This window comes from Calonectris borealis, chromosome 3, assembly GCF_964195595.1.
Source record: "Calonectris borealis chromosome 3, bCalBor7.hap1.2, whole genome shotgun sequence".
Taxonomy (NCBI): domain Eukaryota; kingdom Metazoa; phylum Chordata; class Aves; order Procellariiformes; family Procellariidae; genus Calonectris; species Calonectris borealis.
Window position 1 is genome coordinate 61,248,795 of NC_134314.1, and position 27,259 is coordinate 61,276,053.

General features: G+C 40.2%; 1 protein-coding gene across 1 annotated transcript in view; it reads right to left on the bottom strand.

Annotated features, from left to right (window-relative positions):
• PTPRK (protein tyrosine phosphatase receptor type K) overlaps window positions 1-27,259 on the bottom strand; it is a 424,966-nt gene that overhangs the window by 119,336 nt on the left and 278,371 nt on the right. The window lies entirely within an intron of this gene.

Here is a 27,259-nt window from a genome sequence, read left to right on the forward strand (position 1 = left end):
TCAGTATCTCATTAAAACTAAACATGCATAAAAATTCATGCAAGTGTGAGGATAGCTGTCATCTCACAGAAATCAATTTATAACCTGGTACCACAAAGCGAGCCCCATCTTATCTCTCCATCTTCACAGCTGGTTATATTCCACACTGCTTAAAACTACTGACCTTTCCTACAGCTGCTAAAAATTTCCTCTGCTGCTTGAACATTAATCCAGAACTCACAGTTGAACCCTGCTGGTGATCAAGTTCAAAGAACTAGGACAATGTTTCCAGCATGGTGTGGTGGGATAGCAGCTGCACAGGCACAGGGAACATAACCTGGTTGGCCCCAGAAGCCTGGGAAACGCTGGGACAGGTACAACTCATGGTCATCTCTACCCTAGAAGACAACAGCTCTGCTTATCAGGCAAATATTAGTATTTTTGATGTGACAAATGCAAATACAGCTTGCAGAAAATCAGCAGCACCCTTATACTGGACACAAGTTGCGATGTTCTTGTAGCATAAAAGTAGTTTTTTCTAACAATTCAATTCAAAACCCAAAGAAAAAAATTCGGAGAAATCTACTTTAATTCGCAGCTACTTTGCATATCCTCTAGTTGATGAATAATATCTATTGAATCCTTTAGGTAGAAACTGCAGTGAGTTATTTTATTGCCCGTAATACGCAGAAATGGGCTATAAAGACCAGAACCTTGCTTAGATCAGGACTGCAAGTGCATTTTTTGCCCGGAAAGGCAAAAGGCATGTGGTTTCTCCTTCATTTCTAGTGGAGATCCTGTATGTCTCAAGCTTCCCCGCTTCTCCTGGGAAGCAGCTGCAATACACCATCACACTTTCCAGGCAGAAAGGCAACGCATGGGGCTGGAGCCAAGGGTCAGCTGAAACACACATCCATCCTCCTTCTTCCAGGAGGAGGAAAGGAACTAGAAAAAGCAGGATGGGGGACGCCATCTTTGAAAAAAGTCAACAAAAAGCTACCAGTGGTCACATCAGGGTTTTAGGGGGTCTGGGGGCTCCCTGAGGGCTGGAGGCAGTGGGGAACCCCCGGGGAGGGCTGGGCAGGGCCTTGCATCTTGGGCCCCTAAGTATGCAGATGCTATCTGTCTGTGCTCACCATAGACACCTCAGATACCTTCAAAAACTTCTTTACATATACAAATTATGTCTCCGTAGAAATAGGAGAAAATTAAGTACACTTTATTTGAATCAATTATGATTAACTCAAATGTTGCAATTAATAAAGAGGTCAGCAAGTAACTTAAAATACGTTAAAGGGGTGCCTGGGTATACCAACAAAGCTCTAGACCATAATTGTCTCTCCCCATTGCTCGGAGGTTTCCTACGTAAAGACAACTTGCTAATACATCAAACTTTCTCTAGAGAAATGAGAAATAAATTGAAGTCACACACTGTGACTTTTTCAGCAAGGATTTAAAAAATTAAGAGGATTTTAGTGGGTATCACAAATATGTCACCAAGAGCTATGGGATCAAGATCTAACATTCTAGCTATGCCTGTATTGATCTTACCATTTATTTTGATACTAGTTTTCCCTTTTTCTCAAGCAAGTGTCACTTTAAAAGCATGTGAACGGTATTTGGTGAGGACAAGCACTGCCAGGCACTCTTCCAAGGACTATGAATGCTCAGAGGCAGCTGAGAAAGAGAAAAAGGCAACGGTCTGAACACCGATTCAAAAGGAGAAAAAAGCAAACTAGCCCGAAACTAGAAATTCAGGGAAGACATTGGCAAAAATCAGTGTGGCATGGATAGAGCCAAAGGATCCATTTAAATACACTTACAGTGTACACAAGTAGCTCAAGTGAAAGCAGACAAATTTTCATTACCAATCACCGCAAGAATTTTTCGTATTGTTAAAGACAATAAAACTGTAAATGAATTCAGGAAAAGTTATCAAGCTTATAATTGAACTACATTCTCTGCTTAGACATCTTGGTAATTAATAGCTGAGTTTGATGCTAAACTGCTTATTTCCCATTATTTCCTTCCATATGCCAAAGCAGATAACTATGCATTATTTTTGCATTTGCAAGTCATGCAGGCACATAACTCACCGTACCAATAGTGTATTAAACATGCTAGAGCAAAATTATTCATTTTCTACGTCAAGAACTCCTTCTTCCCCGGCACACGCCTCCCTCACCTCTCCTGCAGGCTGAGCCCTGCCTCTCGCCCGGCCTGGTGAGCTGCGCACAGTTCAAGGGCTGTTCTGCAGACAGAGCCCTTCATCCTCAGCACGGGCTTGTATGCCCTGAAGTTTGCTTCCTTTTTTTTCAGGTGTACCACTGGGTCTAATAAATTATATCGTCTTCCCCCATAAAGCTATCTCTTTATATCATTGGCTGTCACAAATACAACAGTGTTACTATTCCTAAATATTTTGCAGTGTAAAGTTCCCATTGACTGCAGTTGTAGCTGAGAAAAATGAGCAGTTCTGCAGGTCGCTCACCCAGACCCCCGTGCAGGGGCCCAGATTAAATTCTATCAATGGCCACTTGTGAAATATCTGGTTTAATAAGATCTACCTAGAATCACTCCGAAATTTCCAGAGAATCCAGGTTTTTGAGACCAGAGCTCAATTTCTTTCATCAAAAAGGGATTCTTTCTCTTCCCAAAGCCTTTTGCCTTTTTTGCCAGTGAGTCTCAACTTTCTACCAATCCAGTAAGGGTCTTACTGCCAAGAGACCCCTTTATTAAATAACTGATTCTTTATGAGACACCCCAGAGCACAATCATCCTCTTCACTGAATGAGCTAAAGATTACTGCTAATGAGACAATTGCACATTATCTCGGTGCGTACCCTGAAGAGGAGCAAATAAGAGATTGCACTGGCAATCAAAACCTGGCATTTCCTAACTAACGGAGGCTTGACTTTGACACCTGTGTACAACTTCTTTTCCTTCACAGAATAATTCACACTATTGTGCAGATACCCACCAGAATCATCAATAGCTTTTTAGCTTTTCAAGTCCCCAGCAGAGACAACTGCAGCTTTGAGGTAATGGGGCAACAGGGAGGGATTGACAACCTGGTGCAGGTACATGGAACATCACTTTGGAGGGATGACATACTTTGTTGTCGGTTTTGTAGTTTTATGCTGGCATTTAAAAAATAGTGACACGCAGTGATCCTGGACTACATTTCAGGCTCACTTCTCAGCTTTCTCTAAATCTGATCCTTTCTTATCTACCCTCTAGGCTGTCCATGACCCACATCTAGTTTTCCCCTGACTTCACTCCTCTTGCCAGTATTACTTCTCCCACATAGACTCTCTTCTTTTGACTCCAGGCTTCTCATCACAGTGCTCGCTTTCCAGTCTGCCCTACTCACAGAATCACATGACGGCTGAGGTCGGAAGGCACCTCTGGAGATTCTCTAGACCAACCCCTCTGGCTAAAGCAGGGTCAGCTGGAGCAGGCTGCTCAGGGCACTGTCCAGTCAGGTGTTGAATATCTGGAGACTCCAGAGGCCCTGTGGGCAACCTTACCAGTACTCAACCACCCTCAGAGTAAAAATGTTTCTTCTCACACATTTCCTTTATTGCAGTTTGTGCCCACTGCCTCTTGCACTTTCAATGCATGCCACCGAAAAGAGCCCGGCTCCCTCTTCTTTATTCCCCCCATCAGGTATTTACACACACGGATAAGATCCCCCTGAACTTTCTCTTCTCCAGTCTAAACAGTGCCCGCTCTCTTAGTCTCTCCTCTTATGGCAGATACTCCAGTCTTCGTGGCCCTAGTCATCCCACCGGCTTCCTCTTTCTAGTCCCATCTTTGCTGTCTGCCGCAGCTCTCTGACCTTCTTTTCTCTCTCCGCAGACCCCGCTCCCCTTGGCTTTTACCCAGCTATTTCCAGCCCCTACCCTCGGCTCCTCTGCACTGCTGCTTTCCAGATCCTGTTCAACCTACGCTCTGCTGAACTGACCTTCAGTCTCCATTCTCTCCCTCATACAGACTTTCTGCCAAGTTTTTTGGCATTTTGCAGGTTCATCTCTTTTTTCTTTTTTTCACTCCCTTCCCATGATGCCAGGAAACTACCAGACTATGAAGAGCACAGGGGGACACACGTGTGTCCTACTCTGTTCCAGTGTCTGGATGGAAACTGCTTTCAACAGTCCAGAACGACGGCAATAAAGATCTGCTCAGCTTCTTACAGTGCTGGTCAGCAACGTACTAATACAGACAGAATCTACGGGGAATTAGACTTGGAGTTCTTAACAAGTCTCTGCTGAGATGTGATATTTCAAAAGCTTACAACTCCAACGGGATTCTCACAGGACTAGAAAAAGCCACTCCCTTGACACAAATTCCTTGCGAAGAGTCAAGTTCTTGCTTGAAAGCTTAGGGACATCATACTGTTTTTGTATTTTTGATGCAGACAAAACATATATCCCTTACTCGTTGCTTTCAGAAATCTCTAAAATCTTTTGGTTGATTTTTTTCCCATGCAAAAGACAACTAAAACTCTAAACACCTGGCACTGAAAATTTCAACCCAAGTTATATGCTGCTGAGAACAGGGCAAGCGATAGACATTTCTGTAACTAATGGGAAGTGGCAGCCAGCTTGGTAAACACAGCCAATCCCACAGAATAGCTCCTGCACACTTTTACTCTTAGTCTTGTTAAAGAAATAGTTTCCATTTATAAAATTGAGTTTTACCGAGTTCAGTCAAGACCTATAGACTTCTCAAGCACAGATACTACCAAATATAATCCTAAATTAAATTTCATGATCTTTAGTAAAAGCCAGGAATGCTAGGGAAAATCCATATTTTTTTTAGGATCTCTTACACCTCTTTTGCCCATACCTATCTTCCCTTTAGTCTTTATGTATTCTGATGTAAGACAAGGTAGTTAATACATTAATCATGTTAACACTCTCAAAGAAGAAAAAAACCCACAATCCAAAGGAACCGTATCTTCTTATGTGTAAGAGTTTACTGAGTGTCATCAGACAATGCCACATCCAGACAATTGTCCTGCCAATCCTGAATACACAGCTCAACACCAACTGCACTGAAAGAGATTGTAACAGTTCAGTACTTCTTTTTCAACACAGTACGGTTTTTAACGTAACTTTACATAATAAGTTTCTTGAGTATATTTAGGAGGATAGGACCTTTTTTTGACTGTCTGTTTTTCATCACCACTGAGGATCCATTTCTAACTAGCTCACATCACAGGCCAGAGAGCTGCTTTTTGTGAGTATAATTTGATCAGTGGAAAGATACTTTCCAATATCACCATTAAAAAAAGGTGCAGAATGGATTATCCCACAAGTTACTTTCTTAATTTAGTGTCAGAATAAACTGCAAGAAGCAAGGGAAAGGAAGAAATTTAGAAGTGTGAGAATACACACCTAAGAAATAACAAGATGTTTATTAATATTTGCCCTCTTATATAATCTTACAGATTCATAAATCAGTATTATTCATGGGACTGCAGGTGGAAGCAGTATTTAAGAACAGATGTTGCACTAACTTTCAGTTTTCGGCTTCCTTCGAACTTGCATAAATAAATCCACTTATACTTTTCACCAAAATGGACCTCAGTGGAATCTTACTCACTCAAGCTACATCTTGGGGGATTCAGTCCTAAAATTAATGAAACAGCAGGGGTAATGCATCATAAAATACACTGCTCTCACTGGACAAATATAGCATAGCTTTAAATTCCTAAGAAAATTTGTAGCATATTGTGGAAGAGCCAGGAAATCTTGCAACAATAGGAACTTTCATGTCAGTCATCCACTGTTAAATCTTTGCTCAGAGGTAAGGACAGATTGCTACTCTGCATGGATAAAGTAGGAAATACAGTGATGAGTAAGACCTCCTTCTCTTTGGAGAAAGTCCATGCTACTTTAAAGTAGAAATCTACAACGGATATACTATGCAAAAGATCCAGTAATCACAGCAGCCTTTGCATAATTAAAAGCAGTTCTAATTCTGGCATTCTTTCAAGCACTAGAAGACAAGCGAGTGTCTGTAATTATGGCAGTTTTCCAAATCCGAGATGTGCCTGACAGGAATAACTCCTTGCCTTGGTAACTAAACATCAACTACTAATGGTGGGGGTTTGAAAGGAAACCTGACCTAATGGGCATCAATAGGAAACTTTGGCAGATTAGGTAGGCATTGTGCTCTGTCTGTGTACAGGATGGAGAGTCATTTAGATGCACATAATCAATTAATTAGGCATCGCTGTTGAAATTCACTGGTTTTCTCCTGAAAGCTTCTTTCAACACTGACCTCTGTAATAGATAACAGTGCTCCTATGTCATTGAAGCTATAGTTGAAGAGCTTCCAGTTACTGGGGAATAAAAAAAAAGAAAAGAAAAAAAGGAATTTGACAGGAAGCACGATGTCATCTCTTAGGTGCCACAGCACAATTTTGTGATAAAAACCCCTATATAGTCTATACATAAGCAATATGCACGCAAGTAACTGAGTTTTGTAAAAAGGAGACAATTTCCATCCTCTTCTCTTACAAACAAAGTATAGGTAACCATTTAAACACAAAGAATATATCTTCACCACTTTTTAGTTATGTCAAATTAGTGGTAACTAATGCTGCAATGCTTCACAATAGGATTCAGAAGTTGTAAGTGGTGTTATTCGCTGCTCTTTTTTAATCTGCTTTTTTCCCCAAAGTAGACAATTACCCTGTGTAGTTCGTACACAAAATATGTAAATAAATTACACATTTATGCATATGCATCCTTTCTTTCAAGATAAAAATAGGGCTTTTCTTCATCCAAATGATATAGCACTTCTGTTATAATTTACTATGGTAGTTTAAGACAATGCAAAAAACCCCAACAAAACCCCACAACAGAAATTGCGCACAGTTAAAGGACAATGTTACAGATATTTAAAATCCTACAGTCTCAAAGTGTATTTTCAAAGGTATATTCCCCCATAGAATTTGAAAAACTGAGGAAAAATAAATCATGACTGCATGATTTTGGATAAGGGTAAGGAAGGACAGAGGGGAATGCTGGCTAATATTTAAGTTCACTCACCGATTAAACTCTATACATGAGGTTTTCCTGAAAGTTAATGTCTGACACTACGCTGCTCTAAGTTTTAGCATGGATTTATTTTCAGTGTCACTGCATGACTAATGAAGAAACAGGTCTATAACCAGATGCAGAGTCAACACAACAAGAGTGCAGAGAGAAATAACTGAAAAACTCTTTGCTGATATTTACAGTGCAAGTATAATGAGTCTAGGGTTGATAGATATGTACAAATCATCTTTGTAATTATTCTGACCAGAGCAGACTTTCTACTTCCTTTCCTCAACGTTCTTGAGACAAAAGGCGGGTTTTTTTAAGAGGGCCATTTAATTTTTCACCTTGGAGTTCCACCAATCAGCCAACAAACTGCCTTATTGCTAAAATAACAAAGAGCTAGGAAACAGCGATATTAAACAAAGGTCCATAAGAAAGATGATGATAAGATTTGACCCCTTCCCTCGGCCTGCTGTTTAAGAGGCAAGTGTAGCATGTGACATTTGAAGTGCCTGTGGAGCTTTCCCTGCTGACAGAAAACATCAATAAACTACATAACTCTACTACATTTTGAGCAAGTGAAATGCTGCCTTCAAAGGTCTTGTTACAAAATGATACAAATACAGTTCTTTTTAATGAAAATGTGACCTACAGAAAAAGAGAAATAGTGTTTCCTTTATTAACTTTCTTCTCCCTTTCTACTCACCAGGCAGGTAGAACTCTTTCAATATAAAACTGACTTATCAGAAGGCCAACTACAAAATCTAGGTAACTGCTTCTAAAAAAGCAGCTAATGCCATATAGTCCAACAGACTTCCATAGCTGTTCATATCAGCACCTCCACCACAGCAGGCCCTAGCAGCTACCAAGAGAGAGAGGCCCTTTTATTCAAATATTCCCCATGTAAGGATGTTTGCATTCCCCATGAAAAATGTGTGTCGTCTCTTCAGGGGATAAACATGAGTGCATTGGTAGGAGCAGAAATCAGATTCATCCTTCTTTTTACCTTCAAAGAATATGCATGGTGTTGTACACGTGCTTGCACTGCAGGCAGCAGGGTAGACAACCTATGATCAGGATTCTCAAATGCCGTGGTTCTGCAAATGATACATACCTGCTCGCAACTGCTATCTAGCATTGGCTAATCCAACTTAGTTTTACTGATTTTTAAGTTCACTCTCTCCAAAGCTTCCCAAAAAGGCTGCTCACAATTTCACTTGAAGGCCACCAGTATTTTAGATTCCCTTTCAGTCTAGAAGAAAAACTCTGGGACATCTTACTTGCAGCCTGTGTCACAACCAATTTATTTTACCAACAGCTGTGGAATTATTTGTTCTTCAAGTTCTACAGATCTATGAGAAGGTGCAAGTCACAGGGCTCAGAAATTAAGGGCATAAAAAGGGGAGCGAAGTTGGAAATGATCAAGAACTAACGCATCTTCTTCCTCCTAGTGAATGGCACGGAAAGCAACTGGTAGCCAGCAGCCAAAAGGAAAGTAGAAGGGAAAGGAAAGTATCAATGAAAGCAGACCATGACTGTGGACAGCTGGGAAGGACACAATGCTGCCCACTTAATTTATTTAAACGTTGGAGAGAGTTTCCTTTTAAAACCTTGTGTCAACGCAGAGTGCATAGCTATAAGCACATTCCTATAACCTCTCTGCTTTTCTTTCAGGCACACTATGGTTCTGTCTAATCAGGATAAACAATTCACTCTAATGAAACTTAAATGTATTAGTGACAGTTGAACATGTTTTGCATTATATAGCTAGGAAAATTACATACCTCTCCCATACAGAAATTAACTTCAGTAACCCCATGAACAATAATTACAATCAACTAACACGAAAACACAACATGACAAAATGCACCCTGCAATTTATCTTCTCAACAAAATTACCCTGTACAGGAGGGAAGGTATTTCATCACTTAACTCAGTACCGGTGCACCGACAGACTGATGAAGTTCCTTCACGTACTGCAGATTCCTTCACATCATTGGCCACTTCAGATGAAAGAGATGCCATACATAGCCTCTTTTAGGCATTAACATGAATGTAATCCAACTGATCTCTATACTATGATTTTGCATCTTTTTATTTTCTGTAATGCAAAAGAGAAACCCAGAACAAGATAGCTATTTCTTGCAGCTCAAATAGAATGATATGGGTTTCAAATGTGATGAAAAAAAAATCCAACCTTACCTTCGAACACATTAATCGGATTAGTATTAAAACAATAAGAAATATACACAAACTTTCAAGAAGTGAAGTTTAAAAGGGCACCATCAATTGAGTTAACATTTCATCTATGGCTTGCTTTCATCTTGACATGACAAGTGTCGTGGTTTAACCCCAGCCAGCAAAAATAAACGCCACGCAGCCGCTCGATCAACCCCCCCCCGGTGGGATGGGGGAGAGAATCGGGAGGGCACAAGTAGGAAAGCTCCCGGGTTGAGATAAAAACAGTTTAATAATTGAAATAAAACTAAGTAGAACAGTAATAATAACAGTGAGAACAACAACAATAACAGAATACACAAAACAGGCAATGCACAACACAACCGCTCACCAACCGCCGACCGCGTGTCACGAACGGGGGGGGGAGCCCCCCCCACACACCTGGTTTTTATACTGAGCCTTATATCACATGGTATAGAACACCCCATTGGCCAGCTGGGTCCACCGCCCCGGCTGTGCTCCCCCCTCCCGGTGCAAGCATCACCCAGCAACAGCCAAAGCATCAATGGGCCATCAACGCTCCTTTCACACCGAACCCAAAACACAGCACACCCCCCAGGCTACTGGGAAGAAAGTTAACCCTGTCCCAGCTGGAACCAGGACAACAAGAAAAGGAAGAACATCACTGGTCATCCTATGCAAGTGTATCTATGACTGTAAGCAGAGTTAAATCACTGAAAGAGACATTGTTTGAGCATCAAAATGAAAAAGAAGGAAAACATACGAAATTAAGATGAAAAACCCAAAACTATTTCCATAGTAGATAAAACCTGGGGTAATAAACAAAAGCAGCGTGTCTGTGTAAGAAAGAATTGATAACAATTGTCAAGAAATGTTTTCTTTCTTCCACCTCTCCTGCAAGTACAGGTAAGGAAGTAGTTGTATTAATTCCATTAATTCCAGCAAAGACATAATTAAGTTATCCTTCATGATAAGTAGCTTAAGTCATAGTCAGATCTGTATTTAATACAGCTTTAGATGTGTTAAAGGATAAATATGGAGAATATAAAAATAAAAATATAGTTCAAAAAGATGGATATGCTATTTGAGGAAACTGGAAAGATGAGTTTTACAATGTCAAAACATATTGGACACAACATTTGAAGACAAAATCACTTCTAGTTAAACAAAAAACCCATTATCTCTAACTCTGTATTTCATTAAGATATCACAATTTTCTATGAAAAGAACTGGATGCTAACTATACATGTTTCATTCTCATGGTCAGTCTTCTCCTTGTTTCTCTCTGCCCATCATTTTATAAAGTGTCGATAAAAGTGTCTTTTTTGGCCAAAGGAATCAAAATAAGGGACTAAAGAAAATTTTCTACTTCAACACCATCCTCCTTTATATTGCTTAAAATTTCTGTATGAAGAAAGGCATCCTCTATTCCACAGAAGGAACAATAGTTTGCAAATACCTCTTTCAATATTGAAAGGGTGGTGAGACACTGGAACAGGTTGCCCAGAGAAGTTGTGGATGCCCCATCCCTGGAAACATTCAAGGTCAGGTTGGATGGGGCTTTCAGCAACCTGATGTAGTGAAACATGTCCCTGCTTATGGCAGGGGGATTGGACTAGATGACCTTTAAAGGTCCTTTCCAACCGAAACCATTCTGTGACTCTACATTCACAGAAGAGGATGACCCAAATAGATGGCACTATTTGATGGACAGTCACTCAATGATGATCAGTGTTATAGCAAACCATGCACTGAAGATAATGCTTGCAGCTCAGTTATTAGATTGTAGATGTTGAAGAACAGCAAAAAATGTTTTGTAGCAGACTTCTCTCTCCCTTCCTTAGTACACATTGACTGGAGTGGGAAACCCCGTCACGAGCACTAGGAAGCCCATCACAGTAGAAAAAGAAGTACCGGTATTCCAGTTCATCAAGGACACAAATCCAAGTTCTGGACAACTAGCTAGCAAGTTAGACACCCTTGGAAAACAAACAAAAAAAGCCACCCCAAAACCAAACCCCAAAAAACACCATCAAGACCTCAAGAACCTGCCTTCTATTGCTGTCTTTGGAGTGAAAGATCAGGATAAATTAATAGCATTTTCTTAGAATATATATATTAAAAACCCAACCCAACTCCTTAATAAGGACAGTGTAACACAGATATTGTCAAGGCAAAGAACAAATGTCTTATGCGTCCGAATAAGTCACATACTTTACATACAATTAGGGTAGGCAGAGAAAATCATCATACTAAGGAATTGCACGTACTGATTTGATTAATTATTCCTTTCTTGAAACAGCTGATTTATCAGGAAAGGTACTTGTCCGCTACATGCTGTAGAATGCTAGAATATATACAATCCCTAAGATGTTTTAATGATGATTAGCTTGAGTGGATTACGGTACACTGATAAGTTAAAAAAATTTAATGCATTCATAAATTGAACTTGACTTGATTTTAAAATCTGATGTTACCATGACTTTAGGTGTGCCTCATAAAGAAGGTGCAGAAACTTAGGCTACCAATAAGAAATTCCAATGATGTTCAGCAGCTTCTTAAACACCTACCTGACTTGGAAGCCAAGCATGAATTAACATTTGTCTTACAGGATAATGAAGCGAATGATTTGCATGAACATTATTTGTACACTTGGGTCTGGACTTTGATTCTGTCTAAAATTAAAAGTACCAATTGCTCTTGTTCTTCCTGATGTCTTTATCCTAGCCAACATATCTCAGACTTTCTCATAAGGGGAAGGAGGTGGGGGAGTACAGAAAAAATAATAGTAGAAGTAGCTGCTGATCAGAATGAAATCATAAACCCTTGAGCCAAAATCAACAACAACCTGCAAGCTTGATATCCTCCAGTTATCACACCAATAGGAAGGTGCAAAGGTAGCTCTGTGCAGAAGCTCAAGAAGCAGCACAAATTCATTCATTTTCAGTTTTAAAATTCAAATTGAGCTGCCTGCAGAGAAGCTGATAAGCTCTCTAGTAGAGTATAAAGTGTACACAGACCTTAAGATCTAGCATAGGTGGATTATGTGTAATGAAGTAAAAGGAATAAATATCATCTAGGGTAACGAATCCATCACAACTCTTACCCATGCAAGCAAAACAAAGCACAAAATGCAGTCAGAGTTATGAATATAAATATCTCAAAGAGTATATAAATATTACATTTACAAGAGTTAGAGTTCTGAGTAAAATGGAGTTCTACGGTACACATTATATTTTTCGGAGAACATAAAGCAGAAAGTAAGGAGTTTTCTTTTTCAACTGTTGGATTTAACAAAGAGTCACCAGAAGCAGGAAGGAAATTTTTAAAAGGAGGTTAAGTTGAGGAGCATGAATTGTCACGATTCTCAACATTTCTTTAATGGAAAAAAACCAAAAACCCAAACATAAGAAAGAGGTGGTCATCCTGCCTTTTTCTATGAAAGGTCTGTTAGACCCAATCAGCCATAACACTAAGCACTCATGTAACTTCTGCGCAGCATTTATCTTTAGACCTGTCACCAAGATAAATTAGTCACTCTTATTTATTTCAAAACAGTGCATTTCTTCAGAATTAGTGTTTACAGTCACACTTTATACACGACTTAGTTGAAAAATGAAATAAAAATGGGTTTGGTTTTTGGGGTGGTTTTTTGTGGGTTTTTTATTGTTTGTTTGTTTTATTTTAAAGTTACAGCTAATAGGCTAGCCCACAGCAGTCAACAAAGAAGGAACATCAATATTCATTCTATACAGCTGCCAGGTTGCACACATGATAACCTGACAATGTCCTAAACTTCTTTGCACCATGAAAATATGAATGTTGAACCAGAGCTTAGATCTGAAAAAGACCCAGCATCCCAGGCACATGTATCCTACTGCACATATATATGAACATTTTTTAATCTAGACAAAGAGCTGCTTCAGCGTTCATATTGCCATGTATTTATTTTCACTAGATTTCAGTTTGACAACAAGAAAATATATAATGTCCATGGTATAAACTGCAAAAATTCTGGGGGAATTCTGATTTATCAAGTAATGTCAAGAACATACTACAGGTTGTAACCAGCACTGTCAAAGCCAAACCCAAGAGTGTCAAACATGACATTTTTCAGACAAAAATAGTAGTTTTAATGATGGATTTCTCACTTTAAATTAACAAATATCATAATAAACACCTTTTTTTTTTAATTTGTTGTAGCATGGCAAGAAGACTAAATGTTAACATTTAGTTAATCCAAGTTTTTCTAATATTAAAACAATGCTATATTTTGCAATATTTATTGCTATTGTCTTTTATCTGATCAACATTGGAGTGAAATGTACTACAGCAAGCGGCTAACACACCGAAGGGTAATGGAATCAAGGAATGAATGTTCATACCCACCTTTTCTTCCATAAAACTGGTGGGAGTTCATAAAAAGCCCTCCGAAATTATGCCATGTAGCAGTGCTGCTTTGTCTGCTGAACAGTGATTATACTGCAAGAGCTTTGGGAGCTGGCTACAAAACCAGAGTAATTTTAACTCTAAGGAGATGGTCCAGTCTGATTTGTCAGAAGGACTGGCTCGGTGTTTTGTGAAGGTGTATTTCCCTTTGCATCTCCCCTCTTCATCTCATCCAGCCTCTTTCCCAATGGCAGCTTGTCCTCTCCAACTCTTTAACTAGCACCAGCCTACTCTTGCCACACACACATCAACAACAGCTGCCCGCTCTAACCCAGCGCCACTGCGCTTACCAAGGCCCAGGAGGTATAAAACAGGAGAGGAAGAGGCAGCCGAGGCTTATCCCAAACAATGAAGTTGCTGTTGCTGCTGTCGAAGGTGGAAGGGAACCAGGAAGGCTGCTGGGGCTGGAGGAGGCTGCCCTGACAGCCTCACTTTGGTTGCAGAAGCCCCATCGCGGTGCTTGTTCACCTGCCCCTCTTCTCCTAGAACAGCTCCTCCAAACTAACGAAAGACTCCATCCCACTCTGGCCTGTTTGAATAAATGCTTATTTATTGCAACTCATGTACACAGTCAAGGTTATCATGCACTATCTTTCATGTAACACCTCCATCTCTGACGGGGCCACAGCTGTGAAGCAGGTAATAGCATTATCCAAGTTCCTGGTGCTTTCTCCCATTGGCTTTGGTCCAGTTCCTCCTGAAGAAATATAAGGCTCCTTATTCCTTATCTAAAACCTTTCCTGACCACGATGCCTCCAAAAAAAATTACAACCATTAAGCTAAGGTGGCTAAGCCAACAATGCCCCACGTTTCCTTGTATCTTGACCTCCATCTCTGTCAGTTCCTTGTTTTAATCTTAGCTTCTAAATTATTTACAGCAAGGACTGGCTTTTTTCTCCCCTTACACTTGTACTGGGTAAAGCAGAGAGGAGCCCTATGCTATTTCAGAGGAAAACTGATGATTTTCTGCAACACGGAGAAGATAATTTTTAAATCTCCTAACATTGGAAGCAAATGAGTTAAAAAGGAAGAAAAAAACATGTATAATTAGTTGGAATAAACATTAGTGAATGTTGTTCACCATGATAATTCACAGCATATTAGCAAATATTCTAAAGCATTTTGATACTCTTAAACCATTTCAAAAATAGGAAAAGATTTCAGGAAAAAATTACATGGTAAGCGAGCCGGAGTGTAAATTAGCATTGGCTGTAATTCTGTTCCATTAAATGTGTTATTTTGGGCTCACTACATATGGGCAAATTCTCAGAAAACTAGTGCTTATTTACTGCTGCAGTTGCAAATGTGTACTGGGGCAACGACAAGTTGTAGAATTAATACTCTAATATTCTTTCTTGAGCAGCGAAACTAGTTTCATATCTTGTTTGCTAAATCTACACCCAATATACAATTGCTTCAAACATGAACATTTTTCAATACAAATGAACAGCCTAAAAAACATCCACCGGAGGGGCAAAATGGAAACATTCTCCCTGTTTTGTTATAATTAGCAAATCATTTACTTTAGCTCAGTACCATTGTTATCTTTTGAGATACAGCTCCTACGTTCCTTCAATCTAAGCTGAATTTTAACTCTTGCATACGAGTGAGCAAATATGCTAGAAGTTCACTGAAAGAGCAGTTTTGGCTTTCAAATTCTCAGCTCTGGAGCAATTCTGTTTTAGCATATATTCACAATTTTCATTCCCCTCATCAATGGCCCTTTTCCCTCTCCAAATTAGACATAACTTAGTGGAAAGGTATTGGCGATACTTAAAAATACCTGTTCTAATATTAAAGTCACTACATTAAAAACAGCCGATTTTAAAATCCAGAATGGCCAAATAGTAAATAGACTTAAAAAAAAAAAAAAAAAAAAAAAAAAGGAGTAATAAACACCAAGATAGTTCTTGTGTTGGAAAGCAAAATGTTGGTGAGTGTGACAGAAAAGACACTTTCAGGATTTGAAGTTGTGGATGGAAGGTTAAGATCATGAAATTTCTTTTAGGGCCTCAAGTTATCTTATTAGTTTTCATATAAAGCATTAATAACAGCTCCTTTTTATTTGAAAGCTCAGCTGATATCCATGCCACAGTAAAACATGTGATGCTGCTTGGCTACATCCTGTTTTTATGCTAGCAGCACAGGTACTTACGTAGGACCAGAGGCGAGGCAGCACTGAGCTCCGTGCAGGCAGGGACCCTCTGAGCTTGCCCAGGTACCTAGGTAGGTTTTTCAGCTTTTGCAGAGCTCTCTGCTCCTTTAGCAATACTCCTACCAGGTGGCTAGTTTAAAACCTGCCTAGGTTTACACAAGCTTCAACAAGATTATGTATGTCTGCCAGGCAGATATAACCTGAAGAGGAAGTTGGAGAGAAATCCCTGAAGGGATGGCAATCATACTTAAGTGCGTGTATTACTGAATTACTTAAGTAAAACATTCATTTTAGCATGTTATAGTTTCCTTTAATATGAAGGTGAAGAACTTCTCTCTACTTAACAGTCAATACTTCTAAGCATTCCCAAACCTTCAGGCTTTCTTAAGTTACCCTGAAATATGTGGTTGGTAGGGGCACATACCACCTCTATGCCTTGGATCTAGCCTTATCCTTTCTCTTCTCTCCCAGTGAGTTCGTTGTTCTAACATACTTTTTTTCGCACAGGGTTTTGGCTTAACTAACAGTGCTAGTCATGGTGAATACAGCTCTGTGGCTCAATCAGCAAGTGCATCCAATCCCTTCGGTGAAGCAGATTACTTGCAGGTGCCTGTATTGTGCAGAGGGGCACAGGGGTCATGATGACAATCTGGCAGCGTTTCTCCCTGATTTTCTAATTTTTGAGAACAGAGAACTGTCATGCCCTTTCCTTCCAGGACAGCTCCAGATTCCTACCTCCACATCCTACGTGGGGCCAGGATATCCAAAATACTACTCAAAGACATAAGCTCCACTTGGCACCAGTTGCCTGCATATGCGCTATGGTACGAGAAAGCTCATTCTCCCTGAAGTGGCCTCAGGCTTTGTATCTGCTTTCCCTTGAGGATCCAGATCAGAAGGTATTGCTAAGTTAACTTAAAATGTAAACTCAAGAACTAGGTGACATAAAACTAGGGTAGTCACCAGCCCTGGTTGTGATGATGAGGCAAGACATAGGTATTTCAGAGACTGACGAGATCAGAAATCTGTGTTGGCCAACAGCAACAGACTGTGGGAGGTTTGGCCAAAGTTGGGCTGGGTGGTGGTCTGATCTGCCATGCATAGCTAGCTGAGGTTAGTTATGCACAGCCATATAGAAAACTGTTACTTACAATATAAGAAGGAAAAAGAAAGAATGCTAGACATCATGAAGCAATTTAGTGGCTCCTCAAATGTTATAAACTTAACAAAATAGAAGGACAAAGGCTGTGGTGGAAAGGGTGTATTTTGCAAGGGATAATGAGGGAAAAAAGGAGAGCCGACCCTGTCTCAGATCTTTTTGTAGTTGTAGTAATCATCACAAAAACCATCAACATTTCTGATCAAAGATTATGCCTGATTCCTCCCAGTGGACCTGTTTGAAACTATACAGTCCAAAGCATGACCATAAACTGTATTCCAAAATAACAAAAAGTGCAGGAGGGAATATGGACTCAAGTTACAGATCTCTGATTAAGACCGAGAAAATTCTCAGCAGTCAACCAACAAAATAGGTTAAATAGCCTAAATAATCATTAAGTTCCATATTTCTTTCCCTATTTTCGTTCTTTTGGCTCTTTAAGCAGACAAATCGGGACACTCAATGTAAAACATAATGTTAAAATCCTTCATATAATGTCTTTTTCTGTGCCCAGTGGTATGTGAATTTACCCAAATGCCATACTCAGTAACAACTATATATATTAAAAAGGTTGTTTAGGTTTTATGTCTGGAAAACTGTAATTCTATCCTTTATGGATCATCCAACCTCTGTAACACAAAATTTCATTCCGTTTTCGAACTCTACTGGACCAGAAACTACCAAGCCTGCTGAACCTGAAGCCTGATCTACAGGACTGTTAAACTAAAACGTGTAATCCAAGTCAGGCACGACTCCAGCGCAGGAAGCTTAGCCTTCCCTTGGGTCTCATTTCCTCCTCTCTTGCCACAGCAGAAGCAGCTTGCTCGTTCTGCTGACTCTCACTTCACACACTCATTAGCCTATTAACCAGCTGGATCTGATAAGCGGGCTCCAAAACCACGAAAAAGCCAAGGGCACTCTGAAGCGGTGAAGCATGTTTCGCCATGTCCCTGGCAGTAGCCCCGCAGCACGGCTTTTCCCAATATCCAGTGGGAAGGAGAAGGGGTGCTGTGTGATAGATACTGGGCAGGCAGGGCAGACCGGAGGGGAGTTTCCCTCCCATCCCCATACCCTGTACAGCCCCCCCAAAGTCTGACATTGATGCTTCAAGTTTACCCGGGCTACTTCAACCACTTTAGGAATAACAGTTCAAAAGACATTTTAAAGCAACGATGAGCTGCGCAATTTGGGACTGAGGGGAAAGAAGAAGTAAGCATGCTCTAGATGTTCATTCCTGACAAGCTAGACATGATGTCATTTTATTTCTCATCTTGTACACTTTCATAACTGTATTTTATCCCTTTGAGGGTTGAAAGAAAATATTGAAATACCATGAAAATAAAATGAAACGAACACCATGAAAATATTGGCAAATCTAGAGAAGACCACCCATCTCCTCCTTTTCCCATGAAAACCGCAGTACAGATGTTCTGTTCTCTGCTAGTAGCAGCACAGGAGAAAAAGCAAGGGAAAAATCCCATGGGCTTCTCCTGACCCACTGGGGCAGGCTGTGCGTGCTCCTTTCTGTCTCTCAAATACCGCCCACTGCCTTCAAAAAGTAATGACTGTTAGGATATTTTAAGAAAGTAATGTGACAAAATATAGATCTCATGGAAGATGCCAGTGATTAGTCACCATTTTAGGTAACTTTAGTCACTGTTTCATGCGCAAAGTAAAACTAACTGTGATAAAACTTGTCAGTTTGGCACGTTAGGATGGCCAAGGACCAGAATAAAGTCAGTGCTGCAGCATGAAAACCAGATTAGGAACTAAGAGATAGTATTAGTATCTACCTTTTCTTCTTTTGTTTTGTTAAGTGTGGTTTGTTCTGTTAACCATGTTTTCTTCTTTATCCGTGTTGTCATTCAGATAACCCTGCCAGGATCCTAAACAAAGGTTTACCCTTTCAGAATCCATTTCTCGGTCCATAAAGTACTCCCTTCAACATGGCTAGCAACATCTTTGGGCTCTTTGGTCTTAACCTTGCATGCAAACACAGTTCAGCTGAATTGCTGTAATTCTGCTGGGACTACTCAAATGAATAGTTACAGACATTTTTATTTGCAGGGCTGAGATGTCACGTGAATTTTTAGAATGATCAGAGCCAACACTAGAGAAATTCTGACAAACCTGTGAAAAAATATTTCAAAAGCAGTTCAGACACTCGAGGCTTCAGAGTCACTAAGGTGCTTTTTCAGCTATCCTACAGCTTTTGTATTAAATTCTATACTTTTGTTTTATACGACAAAGACCACATCAAAGTTGCCTGCGCCGTGAAAAACAGGATCCGTTAGTGAAGGCTGAGATATCCAATAACAAACAACACAAAAGAGATGTCATATCCCTGTAGTCTGTACCACATTCAAACAGGGGCTTTGGAATGACTTTTTTGCAATACTCTTCTGAAGGTTGTCAAAAACACAGCCCACTTAAGCTAACCGTTCATAATTAAGAAACATGAAGGAAAACAGCCTGTGGAACTTATCAGCTAGCCTAGTTATGTTTCCCTAACATTAGCAAATACTCAAACCACACTGTTGGTAGCCTTGGAAGTAGCCTACAAGAGCCAAATAAACGACCAAGAAGCTACTAAATCCTATTCAAAATCCTGCTAAAGGCATTATGACTCTTGACACTCAAATAGAAGGTTTTTTGGGTTTCTTTTTTTTTTGGTTGCATTTTTGGGCTTTTTTGTTTGTTTTTTTGGTGGGTTGGTTGGTTGGTTTGGTTTGGTTTGGTTCTGTTTTTTTTTTAAACAGAAACTGTTTATGTATTCTGCCTTAATGCCATAGTTTTTCAAAGTCTCCTCAAAAGATTCGGCAGAGAAGGGGTTACACATTTTTGCACCGCTAAGAGTCTGACTGCTCAGCCAGAGGGGGAGCAAGAAGCAAGGAATTACAGGGCAATCACCCCTAATAAAATTACAGATGGAAAGGTAACAGAAGCATGTTGGAAATGAACAGTCACAGAAAGATTTGTAATTAAATTTGTTCGGGGATTTTAAGAGTTTGAAATAGCTGACAAGCTGACAGGGGAAGTTCTACTGTTAGAACCAGAGTAAAAAAAAAAACTTTTTAATTTTTTACAAGGGCAAACTGAAGAGAGTGAAAGCAGCCCACACTCCCGTTCCAACAAAATCCAAAGATTTAATAAGGATGAAGAACACATTATAATTTTGAAAGATCATTGCTTTCCTGGATCAGGTTGCATGTATTGTAAATCACCCAACAGGATATAATTAAGCAATAACAGATGCCAGACATTAGTTTCTAAGCAGTCAGAAAACACTATAGATTTCAGTAAAAAAACCAAACGAAACCAAAAAACCCCACAGTTTACTTGTTACTTATCACAGTTTGTATAGCTTTCCTACCACTGCACTCAGCATGCACAATATATATTCACTCTGCTGTAGAGTTATATAAAGCTATGCCCAACCATATCCTATAAATCCTTAATTACTACTTTTGCATAAACCAAGGCCAGTTCTGAGGATGATCCAAAAGCCAGAATCTTCTCTGTTGAGATGCCTGTAATCCTTATATTAAGTGTTATGGGTGATAAAAGTAAACCTTAGCATTCACTAAACATGTACGGACATATTTTTATGGTTGAGACGTCCTTTGTCCCATCCTGTAATCACTTTGTGATTCTCCTAACAGCAGACGGCCAGCCAACCACACCACACACAGGAAAAAACACCACAGTGTTTTCTCAACGGGTCCAACTGAAAGAATGAAAACAACAATAAGACATTTTCTTTTTAATATATGCTTGGTGCTATGCCTTGGAGTTTTATTTGTTACAAGTGAGCAGCAGTTGTTCATTATAACTCGACCAATTCATATTCTACTGCAAAGTTATTACTCTGTATGTTGCAATTTAGATTTAAGCTTCCATGGCTCTGGCATGTTCCTGAAGAAAAGTAACTTCTAAGCAGATCAAGATCAAGCAGCAGCAATATTGCAATAACAACAGTTGAGCATGTGCTCTTAAACAAGATCACACTCCTCTCAGAATAAGGGACTTCTGAACAAAACAACCAAAAATACAGTTTTGTATACTATGGAATACAGTTCCACTGGGTATTTCGATAAATAATCGCTCTGCAGGGACCTCTTAATGGTTCATTCTTCAGCTCAACTCTGAAGTCTTCACTCGCCTGAAAAAGGCATCACAAGATACCCAGCTATGTAATAAGCACCGCTTCTGGAATACTATCTAAGTAGGGTTTTTAAAAAATGACTTGTGCTATGTAGAACAACTTGTAAAATCTAGCTGTGAAAATGGCAAGTAAACACCAATAACCGCTTTCCCAATCTCCTTCCTCCAGCTCCTCCCTGCCTACCAGCAAGGCTGTTTTACTTCCAGGAAGGGTTTTGTAGCAGTAACTGAGATTCTGTAACTCAGGTTGTTCCTAAAACAGAAAATTAATTGGGAATATTGAACATCTCCCACTTCTTTCCCATGGGAATTTGTAAAGGTCTGTTCTTGTTCCATCCTTCCACACTTGGGCTGAAAAGCTACATGGGCCTCCAACTGATACAAGTCTACAGAGATCTTGACTGCACAAGCAGCCACCCACCACGGCTCCTGCATTTCAGAAATCACCCCTGCAGAGGTGCTGATATAACTGTGTTTATGCTGTGCTGCAAGCCCAGTCAAGGAACTCATCTGGCTTTCAAAAACCAGTAAGCAAAGACCTCTACTCCTGTACCTTAAATAGTATTGTCACCAAACTCTTTGCTATGAAACTCTACCACTAGGCTGCCTTCTGCATATCTGTCCTTCAATTAACTTCTGCTCAGATGTGTGTGATTACTGAACACAGGGATAATTTTTATGCTTTCCAATTTATGAGCTTCAAGATACGATTTTTGAAGCCAGCATACGCATGGGACGTTCAAATGCCTCAACAGTCCACACAGTTATCTATATCACTTGGGAGATCTTCACTTTTATCCCCTTCTCCAAAAGCAGCAATGTGCAGAGGTTGGATTTCATCACAGTTCAGACAAGAGCATCGAAGTACTCTTTGCTCTGCTGCTCCTGGAGTAGGTGATGGGCTCCTTAAAATACACCAGCCATCACAACCAGAAGAACAACCTGTAGCTGAAGAACTGATTCTTTACTTGCTCACTAGAAAGACCTATCTATTGACTTATAGCTCCCCACCGACTTTGCCTATTCTACAGTAGAAATGCAGGGCTTTATTTTGGTCTCAGGACAGAGCGTGCAGCTACAATAATGGAGAAAGGGCTTCAGTTCTCTTGGGCAGAAATTTGCACAAATATCATAAGGGTCTGAAGGCAACACTAGTTTTACCTCCGCCTGGCTGTCCTATTCCTACTGCTTCAGCCTTCACGCCCTCACCACCACCTCGAACAGAATTTACCTACATTTGTAGACTGGCTTCCAGGCTTAAAAAAATGCTTCACAGCCATCATTTAACGGGAATAACGGCTTGCAATTATAAAAGATTTCTCAAAAAAATTTCATACTAGCATGCTCCATGGACTAGATATATAAGAATTACTGCAGCACTCAATTATGCTACAGCCAGCATATCTGATATTGCACAATACGGGCTGAAAAGTCTCTAGAAATAAACAATACTTTTATAATGTTGGCAGCCAAGATGGTATTTAAATCACTGGCTGGCCCCTAAATTCTGATCCTGAGAAATGTTTCCTCCTGAAAAACACAATGCCATCAAAATTTTGCAGACCCGACAATAAACGCTTGGGTCACTGTGTCAGAGAATAATCATTTAAGATGCAACTGCAGTGCGTGGTAAAGGAAGTAATTTTCTTCTGCTGATTTCTTCAGCATTTTGTACCAATATACAGTGTGTATCGATTGGTCTGAAGTCCGACCTCCTTTGGCAGGGGCAGAATTCCAATAAAATACAGTGATGAACGCCAAAAAATAGACTGTGTTGACAACTTTAAAACATTAATTCTTTAGCCATGCTATAATTGGTCCCGGTACAGGCTAAGAAACACAACGCAGTTTCATCAAACTTCATCTGTATGCCGAGAAACCCACCGACCAGGCGGTGCCCCCGCTCTGCCTCGGAGGAGGGACCACCCCTGGCAGACCGCAGGCGCGAGGCAGTTCCACTCGGACGAGCGTGCGCGGCCCTGAGCGACTGACCTGCCTTTGATCCCGGCTTCCGCACAGGCCAAGTTGCACTTCTCCTCCTCCCCGCTGAAAGCCAGAGATTTCTGGAGCAAGTACCAAGGGAGGGGACACCTAACAGACCATTCAAATAATATCTCCATCTAAGGAATCTGTTGGAAACAGATAAGCTAAAATCTTCAGAAAGATCAGTCAAGGGAACAGCATATGCATATTTAGAAATTACAAAGCCACTTTAAAAAACCATGGCTGTGAGCCAGGAACTCACCACAAGTTTTTCTTTGCTCAGTTCAACATCAGCAGCCTTCCAAATAATAAGACACGTACCCAGTACACTGCGCTACTTATTAATAAACCTCTTAGTTCCACAAGGGAACCTCAGAACCAAAAATGTAAAGCTAGACAAAAGCCTCCCCCAAAAATGTGGGTTATAATACCTGCTGCTTTGCAAACAATATAGGGTGCCTGCTAGCTATAAAGCAGTTTTAATAGTGGCATTCTGGTCTTAACTGATGTAAAAATGGCAGCTTGCTGCTGCTACATCAAATACATTGTCCATATGTATATAAAACATACAGTGTGCCTAATGTTCATGGCAAGACTAGGAAAAGAAAGTGGATGCTATGTCTGGCTGATGCACATGTTTCACAGTGAAAGTAATTTCCTTCCTTTTTTTTTTTTTTTCAAATGCAAGTAACGTAGTCACTAACCTTCAAGTGCCCTTTTTTCCCCAAAAAAAGTAAAAGTTTTCACACATGTATCATTTGGTCAAAAGCAATCAAACCGATAAGGACTTTTTTTAAAAAGAGGCAAGGCAGAGAAGAACTCCGAATCGCCCTGTCCGGCCAGGCGCGGCTGCAATCCCCAAAGTACACATTGTAGATTGTGATCTCTGGATGAAAGATAACATCCACTTGCCAAGTTCTATTATAAATCTGTATTTTTATGTTCGAAACCTGCTCTAAGCTCAATTTCTGCTACATTTAGCCTTTATGTATCTTCACTGAATAAGGAAAGAGGCAGGAAATATATACTTGAAGTTATGAAACAAAAGCAGCAGATTTCTACACTGTACTGTCGCTGACCTTGCAAGTTCCCCACATATTTCTTACTCCTCAGGGTAGACATATAGGGTAGGGCTCTGAAACAGAATACATTCAATTTTGGAAAGAAGCAGCAGCAGCATAATCAAAATAGCACTTTTCAGGGCTTAATAACAACAGTTTACAAAAGGGTTATATTCCAGTCCTCCTCACTTCTAGAACTAAACAAGGAGGGGAAAGAAAGAAAGAAAAAAAAAAAAAAATCTGAGGCAGCCTCACTATTCTGTATGGCATCCCGGCCTTCCTACACAAGGAAAAGAAGATGAGTCACTGTCACAAAATTCTCTTTCAAATACTGGTTGTGCCTCCACCCATGAGTCACATGAACTTTTCAGGACAGAAGGTAGTTTTCCATTATCTCTCTTTATTTACCCAGAGCATCTCTTGTGGGCAGAGCAAATTAGGTTCTCTTCTCTTATGAACCTTTATTCACAGCAATTCCCTGGCAGAATAGCAAGAGATACACACAATGACAAAAAGAACAGGGAGGGAAAAAGACCTCACAAACAGCGCAAGACAGGCACTGCCTAGGAATGAAGCTGCGTACTGAACAAAGTCTGCTTGGGAATCCTATAGATTTCTTCCACACACTACTAATATCCCAGTGAAGATAGCTGTGCAGCATTTATCTCTCTTTAGAAGTTAGTTCCACCATGCACCTCATGAGGCCATCACCCCAAGAGCAGTTTCCCACAATCTATAGATTACCCCAGAAATTCCTAACTGTGGACACGCCATGAGGAAATAATCACCAACTCTTTGAGGGAAATCACAGCTGCGCTACCTCTTTCCAAATTTGTTCAGCTAGCTGTGCATCTTTGTGTTGTTTAGCTTCAGACTTCACTTTCCTGCATTTTTATCAAATGCTTGAGACTAAGAGCAAAGGTTTTCGGATTAGGTTATCCAAAGAATCCCTGGGACTCTTGCAGGTAGGAGATGGGGGATAGAGAAGAATCTATAGACAGCTTTGCACAGTGGTGCTGCTCATTCCCAAATGCAAAGCAGGCTAACATTTGGGTATTGCTGCTCTTCTCTACTTTTGGTTTTTGTATACTAGCCCATGTATGAGGCAGCACTTACGTGCATAAAGTCTTGTTTCCCTCTTCTATTTTGCTGTTTATGTTTGGAGTGCTCTTGGCAGCATGCCACAGCCCACCAGTGCTCTAAAGATACGTAGGAAAGATCATAGAATCATAGAATCATTAAAGTCGGAAAAGACCTCTAAGTTCATCAAGTCCAACCGTCAACCCAACACCACCATGCCCACTAAACCATGTCCTTAAGCGCCTCATGGCCTTAAGCATCTTTTAAATACCTCCAGGGATGGTGACTCAACCACTTCCCTGGGCAGCCTGTTCCAAGGCTTGACCAGTAAAGAAGCTTTTCCTAATGTCCAACCTAAACCTCCCCTGGTGCAACTTGAGGCCATTTCCTCTTGTCCTATCGCTAGTTACTTGGGAGAAGAGACCAACACTCACCTCACTACAACCTCCTTTCAGGTAGTTGTGGAGTGCCATGAGGTCTCCCCTCAGCCTCCTCTTCTCCAAGCTAAACAGTCCCAGTTCCCTCAGCTGCTCCTCATAAGACTTGTGCTCCAGGCCCTTCACCAGCTTCGTTGCCCTTCTCTGGACACGCTCCAGCACCTCCATGTCCTTCTTGTAGTGAGGGGCCCAAAACTGAACACAGTATTTGAGGTGCGGCCTCACCAGTGCCGAGTACAGAGTTTCAGAATGGCTAAGCACGTATTTCAAAATCTACTGTTTCAGAATGGCTTCACAACCACAGTTCTAGGCTACCACTACATTTACAGGTAATACATCGAGCGCACCGCTGTCCTTGCTATTTCTGGGGATTGGACTTAAGACCCTACTTGCCTCTCTTTCTCAAGAATATAATCACTGTGGGTTTTCTCTAGCACCAGAGCTTTATTCTTCACAAGTTTTGGTCTGCTCACAGTATCGTATTTTATTTGACACATTTGCTGCTTTATCTGAGGTTAATTGCAAGTCTCCTAATAAGTGTAAACTGGCCATGGTCTGAAGTTTCTAATCAAAGCCCTTTTCCATCCTGTGACACCCCCCTCCACACGCCCCCAATAAAAAAAAAAAAACAATAAAAAAGTAGACAGCCAAGTACAGTCAAATTCTCCATGCTTTTACCTTCCTCCTGAGCTCTCTTTTGGAGATGCTGCATGTCTCGTGTGAGTGCTCTGTACTTCACAGTTCTGAAACGCATTTTTTCTCCATAATTCCCCAGGTTTTTTATGGCTGTTTTGTACCGTTTGCAACTCTTTACTGCACTTAAAAAACAAAGTGCTTGAGACCTCTGTTAGTTGTCCCCATTTCTGTTAGCTTTCATTGGGCTGGGCTTTTAAGATCTGAATTCTTCTATTCCTAACACTGACTTAGTTCATACATGATTTTCCATTCTATTCAGAAATTGCTTGGAATCAAGGAATTTGGGAGAAATAGGCATCATTTAATGCTGAAGTTTAACTGAAACTCTGCCTAACATAAGACGTCATATAACATGACTAGTTCTAGCTAGCTATCTTAAAAGCCAAACACCATTACAAATCATTAATATTTTTGCTGACTCAAATGCGGACTAGCACTCAAATGCACTAGCGAAGTAGTTAATCATGTATTAAAAGTCACAAATGAATGCACAATTAATGCTGAAATTCCACTATCAGCTCATGTTAAAAATCTAATTAAAAATAGATAGAATCGGTATTATATATAGCACTAAAAATCACACGTGGAATTTAAATGCAATGAATTTTAAAGAATGCAAAATAGTCACCCTAATACAACACTTCCGACAATCTCTTTTTCCCCCTTCTTCATCAAAGATGTTTTTTTTTTTTTCACCTTTTCTCCCTTCTGAATCAGTCAACAAATGCAGAAAGCAGGAATTTCTGGAATACTCTTCATTTCCATGGCAATACATTGAGAGATCAAACACAAGGTTTTCAGTTCCCAGCTAAATTTACACAGCAGAAGAGACCAGGGTACTC